General features: G+C 41.9%; 1 long non-coding RNA gene across 1 annotated transcript; it reads left to right on the forward strand.

The window, feature by feature from the left end:
* The first annotated feature begins 288 nt into the window (after window positions 1-288).
* Window positions 289-3,219, forward strand: LOC120966406 (uncharacterized). Its single transcript, XR_012187738.1, has 3 exons — window positions 289-1,151; window positions 1,281-1,482; window positions 1,561-3,219. It is a non-coding gene; the product is annotated as an uncharacterized lncRNA (long non-coding RNA).
* The last annotated feature ends 4,092 nt before the right edge of the window (window positions 3,220-7,311 follow it).

Raw genomic sequence — 7,311 nt, forward strand, 5'->3', positions numbered from 1 at the left:
TTTATATTTTGCCAAAAGTTTAACTTGGGTCATGATACACGTGTTCATATCTTTCCAACGGTATATCGCAAGCCCCATTTGGACACTTTTTTAGCTGAAGTTCAACCTAGCACTCGACAAAGGTCAGGTTGTGTAACTCAGGAAGTTAAAAGTTGTGATCAGAATATTATGCTGATTCCGTGATCAGAATATAGAGTAGCACTATTCTGATCGTGGATCAGAAGGAGTTATTTGGATCACGACGCGTCCTAGCCCGATAAAGATGTCCCTGAGATCCAAAGCCCGACCGAACCGGAGCCCACCCATTCCTCCCCAACCTCCCATGTGTTTCCTCCACTGCCCCGATTCACCAGCCACCATGAGCACAACGTGCGCCGCCCCACCGCCGCTCCCGGCCACCCCGCCACACCGCCCCGGATCCGGCCGTCGCAGCGCCCCCACCCACGAATCTGGCCGTCGCGCCGCCCCACTCCAACCCCATCTTTCAGCCACGCGCATGACCCCATCTGGCGGCGCCACCGCAACCGCCACCAACCAACCTCCGCTCGTCGGGATCCTGCGGCTGCGCGACAGCCACCAACCCACGTCGCAAGACGCTGGGATCCTGCCACCGCGCGACCTTCCTCGACCTTCCACTGCGACCTTCCTCCACTTGCCACCATGACCTTCTCCCTTCCGCTGCGCGCCATCGCCTCCGGCGGTTCCACCTGCATCACCTCCACCACCCACTGCCAGCCCCAGTGCGCGGCTCCCTCCAGCTTCCTCCGCGCCCGCCTCCACCTGAACTTCCCCCACCCTACTTCCTCCCGGCCCCGACGTCCCCTGTGTCGGCGACGCGCATCACCCCCAGCCACGCACCTCTGCGACGAGTGGAGCTCCCGCGCGGCGCCGCGTGGATGCAGTTACCACTGCCTCCCGGCACGCAGATCGAGCCATGGCCGGCGAGATCGACCACGGCCGCGGCCTGAGCACCCATCCATTCCTCCCCTGCAGCTTCCTCTCCTTCCTCGCCATTGTCACCTGTTGTTGCTTCGACACCACGAGCTGACCCATCTCAGGACGGCGTCCCTGCGCACAGCCGCTGACTGGTGCCATGGTCGCCCGCTGCCTACGTCCTCCGTCACGCTCATCACCTTCTCCTTGGCGACCAGGTTTGGGATCTCATACTACTTACGTTCGGCTCCTCTGCACTCTGCAGTTCAGTTGCTACTGATGCTGTAGCTGCTAAATCTGTCGTCCACTTAACATGGCTGTGATTCTCAAACTCCCTACATGAGCAGCATGGAGAAGCCAGCACACTAGGGTGTCAGGACAGCAGAGGCCGGGAGCTCGCCTGCCTTGAAGATTATCTGAAGGACTAGAGCACAATATCGTGAAGAAACTGTAATTATCGCACGTTCATGAAGCACGTGACTCAAGCATCAAAGAGAAACTAGTTTTTAAGTAGCGGGGGTGGAATATATGTGCGATGCATGATTTGAGGCAAGAACTTTCTTTATTAGTTTGATCTTCGAAGCCGGCCACTGATGGATTACTAATTTACTTCTCTGAATTTATCAGACAACTGCTACAAGGCAGTGATGTATCACTGCAGCCCCGACGGTCGACGGCGTCGTCGCGGTGCATTTGTCTTGGCAATGGGCGGCTATGACGACAACTATGTTGACCGGCAACCTGAATCTAAGGACCGCCGTCATGGCTCTTCTCGCATCGGTGCGGTATTTTTTTGGATTAATAATTTAATTGAGGGAGATGACAATCTACTTAACAACATGAAGGGACAAAGACGAGAGCCTTGTACATTGAAAAAGAAAAAAAAATTGATGTGTGAATTTGGTTCCTTCCCACTATCCTAAAACTGTATCCATATCAATCGCCGATTCCTTCCCCTGTCCAGTTCTGTATTGTTCACTAAGTGATTTTGATGTCTGAAGTTCAACTGTATATGTAGGTAAAAAAACTGGTGTTTTTGGTTCATTGGTTTCAGTTTCACAGGTTGGTTTTCTTCGCAGTTTATCTCAAATAATGGAGTATTTATTCTTGTGTTCTCGCATCATTCATTGATTCTCGCGTGCCGCTGCCACACACCTTCACGCCCTTCCCTGGATCCAGCGTCATCCGAGGTGCGTCACCGCCCTGGGCAGGTCGCGGTGGCGCCCTGGGTAGGTTGCGAGCACTCGGTCCGTCGTCACCTGTGCATACATCTTCCTCATATACATCTTCCTCATATACCAGAACTCTTCTCTCGGGCAGGAAATCTAGTGCCTTCATACATCTTCCTCTGGGCAGGAAATCTAGTGCCTTCATACATCTTCCTCTGGGCAGGAAATCTAGTGCCTTCATACATCTTCCTCATATACCAGAGCTCTTCTCTCAGGCCTCATGTAACGACGCCGATCGCCTAGCTGGACCGGAAAAAGCAGCGTGTGGCTCGTCCTTCCATCCCCTCTCTAGTTCCTCCATTGTTTTTTAGTTTTGGTCTTCAATTGAAAAAGAATATGTCTTTGGCAGGGACGACATGGTCACTGTGAAAGAGATCAATTTTGATTTTAAGTCGCCACAAAATGTAGATTGTTCAGTCCAATGTGACTCCAGGTTGAAGTTTGATGCATTGTACTACATGATTGATGTACATTATACAACTATAAATGCATCAAACATCCTGCCGTTTTTACATGATTGTGCATTTCAATGTGACTCCAAGTTGAAAATTGTAGTAACTATAGAACATTATACAATATTGTGCTGGGAAATTACAACAGCTAGCAGTTGAGCCTCCAAAAGATAGAGCAAGTGCACATGAAAGAAAAAGAAGCCACTCTACTAAGTCTATATGAAAGAAGGAACTCACCTTAAAAACTGGATGTTCATTAATTAAAAAGAGTAGTTAAAAGTACAAAACTGTGATGTTTCTAAAACATCTAATTTGGTTTTATTGTTTTAATATTAAAAAAATGTTGTGCTTGTACTTGTACTAATGCATGATTTATTTTGGCTTTCAAAATTCGTTTTTGAGAAGGTCAAGATGTTGTGTTGCAGAAGGTCAAGTGTGTATTGCATATGTGTTTCTTTTTAATGCATACCTTCATTGATTCACATCAGAATGCTCTTTCAGATATGTGCATTAGTATTTGTGTAAATTCATGTATCACACGAAGTGTATGTGTATTGTTGCGTGTAATTTTCTTGAATTATAATACCATGCGAAGTTCATGTTTCAGAAATTCATAAGTTCAGGTCTACCACATACTGAAGAAATTCATCAATGAAAGTCCATTTCACCGACAGCAAAAAATGCCTAACAATGTCGCGAGACAAAAAAACAAAACAGCATAAGATATAACATAGTAAGTTCATAGAAAGGTGGAAAAACATAATTTTGTTTTGTTAGTTTAACCATTTCTAAAAAAATACCTTGAAGTTCAAATTTAAATAATACGGTGGTTCAATGCTTATTACAAACCAGTAATTTTCCTCATTACTATAGAATAAACGAAGAAGTTCAAAAACTAAAAATGGAGCAGTTCGAAAAGTTTATAAAATATGGTGTTTCTACATTTTACTAAAAAATTGTAGAAGTTCAAATTTAAATAACATAGAAGTAAAATGTTTATTCCAAAACCAAGAAGGCCAAATATAAAAAAATTGAGCAGTTTAAAAGGTTTGTAAACATGGATGTGCCCATATTTGGACCTTGACTTTTTTACTAAAATAATGGAGCAACTCGATGTATGCAGAAAACTCAAATTCTTCTTGTTTCTAAAAAATGTATTTAATTCAATTCATGAAAAAAGTTGTTCAACGTTTACTTACAAAAATAAAACTAAGAAGTTCAAATTAAAATAAGAGAGAAGTCCGATGTTTATAAAAACATAGAATTTACAAGGTAAAAAAATCGATGCTATTTTTGGCTTTTTGAAAACTACCCATAAATGGCGACGAATTTGAAAAAAAATTGATGAAAAAATTTGCTTCTCAAACATAATCTTTCCAACGGTATATCATGCGCATTATTCCCATAATATAATTTGAATGTTTTGTGTATATCATTCAAAACAAGTCCTAGCATGTTCAAAATATGCTCTTAACTAGTCATGATTTGTTAAGAAAATGCTTTCCAATGCTATCATTTGCTCAAATTTGACAAGTGCTTTGGGGGTTAGGGACAACTTTTTTACAGAGAAGTTCAAATTGAAAATGGCCAGAAGTTCACGTGCTGCATGGTATATGTGTTTTCATATGAGAAAATAGAATAAAAAGTTAAAGTAAAAAAATTTCGCTGCTAGAAGTTCAGGTGCTCAGCACGGGAAAGTTCAAAAACTTCTTGTGAGAGAGGTAATCGGCACTATATATCATTTGTGCAACTCCGATGAACGGGTGAGAAAATTACGAACAAAAATACATGGTAGAAGTTCAAAGTGAAAACAGCGGGAAGTTCGACCATTATAGAAAACTCACATTTTTCCTCGTTATTAAAGAATGAAAACAAGAAGTTCAAAAAACAAAATAACAAGAAGTTCAAATTTTAAAAATAGAGCGGTTCAAAATTTCATAAAAAAGATTTAAAAAAATAAAACCAGGAAGTCCATATTAAAAAGATGGAGAAATTCGATGATTATAGAAAACTCAGATTTTTCTCGTTATTAAAGAATGGAAACAAGAAGTTCAAAAATAAAAAACAAGAAGTTCAACTTTTAAAAATAGAGCGCTTCAAAATTTTATAAAAAAGGATTAAGAAATAAAACCAGGAAGTCCATATTAAATAGATGGAGAAGTTCGATGATTATAGAAAACTCAAATTTTCCTCGTTATTAAAGAATGAAAACAAGAAGTTCAAAAATAAAATAACAAGAAGTTCAAATTTTAAAAATAGAGCGCTTCAAAATTCATAAAAAAGGATTAAGAAAATCAGATTAAAAATTCATAAAAAAAAACTCAGATATATTCACGTAACCGAGAGAAGTTCAGATTGATAACTGCGAGAAGTTCACGTACTGCACGGTGTGCATTTTGTATTAAAAAGATAATAAAGCAAAGGCTACAAGTTTTGTTGTAATAAGTTCAAGTCCTCCGTCAGAGAAAGTTAAAAAAATTATTGTGAGAGAGGTTTGTACAAAAAGAATATCATTTATGTGACTTTGACGAAAATTACAAACAAAAATACGTCACAGAAGTTCAACGTGAAAACAGCAGGAAGCTCAACTACTACAGTGAATGAATTTCGAATGAAAAACTTTTAAAATCGCCGCGAGTATGAAAATACGATCAACATGGGAAAGTTGCGTGTTTATAGCAGATTTCCACCGTCATATCACTTGCTCAATTCTGGAGAGTGTTCCGGTAAGTGGATGGAGAGCTGCGGGCAAAAAAATCACGTGAAAAACAGAGTGAAGTTCAGGTAGACGCATCGAGAAGTTCAGGTTCTTCACGCGGTGCATTTTCGAAGAATTTGTTTCGCGATAAAGGCAGAACGACTGATCTCGCAATTTTCAAAATTATATGAAAATGAATAGGAACCAGACAAAACCATCAACATGAAAAAGTTCCGCACTTTCCGTAGCTTTTCAGCAGTATATTGTTTGTCCCATTCTGATAAAATTTGTAGAAATTACGGCGAAAATATGTTTTTAGTCATTTTCAAAATTGAATTAAAACCGTAAGGAACTGTGACAAACAATATATACAAAAAAGTTTCGCATTTGTTCAATCTTTCCAACGCCATATGATCTGCTACATTCGGACGTACGGTTAAAAAATTAGCTCGAACACACAAACTCGGTGGAACTTGTATCATTTTCTAAATTACCTTTAAACTGTTCAAAATTAGAAAAAACTTTTAAAATGAAAAGGTAGCACATTTTCATAAGCTTTCCAACGCCATATTATTTGCCTCAATTGGATTAGCCGTTTAGAAATGGCATCGAAAATACGAACTCAGGTGTTCCGTTTGCGAAATTCTACGAATTTCCAAATTACTCTTTATCCATAGGGAATTATAGAAAACTTTTAACATGTGGAAGGAGCGGTTTTGCAGCAGCTTTCCAACGCCATATTATTTGCCTCATTCCGATAAACGGTTTAGAAATGCGATCGAAAATACGATTTACGTTTTTTGTATGAGGAAAAACGATTTTCAAAACTGCTCTTAAACTGCTTACATTTTGCCAAAAATTTAACTTGGGTCATGATACTGGTGTCCATAGCTTTCCAACGGTATATCGCAAACCCCGTTTGGGAAATGTTGGCGGAAGTTCAACCTAGCACTGGGAGAAGTTCAGGTCGAACAATTCAGGCAGTAAAATTGCAAAAAAACGCAATTTCATAACGACCCAAGAGCAAAATCTGTCAACGAGCGAGATTCCTATTTAAAACCGGTATTTAGTTGCTAAAAAATGTTTCTAGATTACACTAACATCATATAGAACACGACTAAACAGAATAATTCGTGGGGGAAGCTACGGTTGCAAAGATAGCCCAAAGGTCGGGTCCGTACAGAGGGAAGTCCACGCGCGTTACTCAGGCAGTTCAGGTTGTGATCAGAATATTATTCTGATCCGGTGATCAGAATAGTGTTTATGTATGTATATATATATATATATAAACACTATTCTGATCACGGGATCAGCATATATATATATATACTCCAGCAATTTATGGCCTTTTCTTGTCAATCCCCTAAACTTAAAGTTGTAAGCTTCAATTTGAACAAGTTCAAAGCAGGTTAAATCGAAAGTAGCATGCATTCAAACATAAACATAGATAGTTTTGCATAACCGAACATAAAACATAAATTTAAACTAAGCTAAACTACTTTCGGTCGAAGTAGAGGTCGAACCAATCCTTCCTCGTAATGTACGGTGTGCCGCGAGCCGGTCCGGGCCAGTGACATCGTCGGGCTTGTTGGGGAAGGCACTCCTCCACTCGTCGACGTCGATCTCCTCGTCCTTGGGGCCCACCTCGACGCCCTCCGTGCCATCATCGCCGCCGCCTTCGATCTGGTCATCGGAGGAGAGCGTCATAACCTCGCCGCCCTCCACACCATCGTCCTCACCGCCTTCGACCTCGTCATCGGAGGAGAGCGCGATACTCTCACCGCCCTCCACGCCGGCAAATATCGCCCGCTCCGCCTCCACGACCTCCGGGTGTTGCCGGTAGAGCTCTTGCATGTAGGCCTCGTGGCGGCCTCGGCCTCAAGGCGCTCCCATGCCTCGCGGTCCTCCCGCGCCATAGCCAAGCTCACCACCCCTGGCTCTGGCGGAACAAGGTCGACCGTACGTGTGTCGAAGGGGAAATTAAGCCTAGCCGCCGCGC

Source organism: Aegilops tauschii, chromosome 6 (assembly GCF_002575655.3).
Source record: "Aegilops tauschii subsp. strangulata cultivar AL8/78 chromosome 6, Aet v6.0, whole genome shotgun sequence".
Lineage (NCBI taxonomy): Eukaryota > Viridiplantae > Streptophyta > Magnoliopsida > Poales > Poaceae > Aegilops > Aegilops tauschii.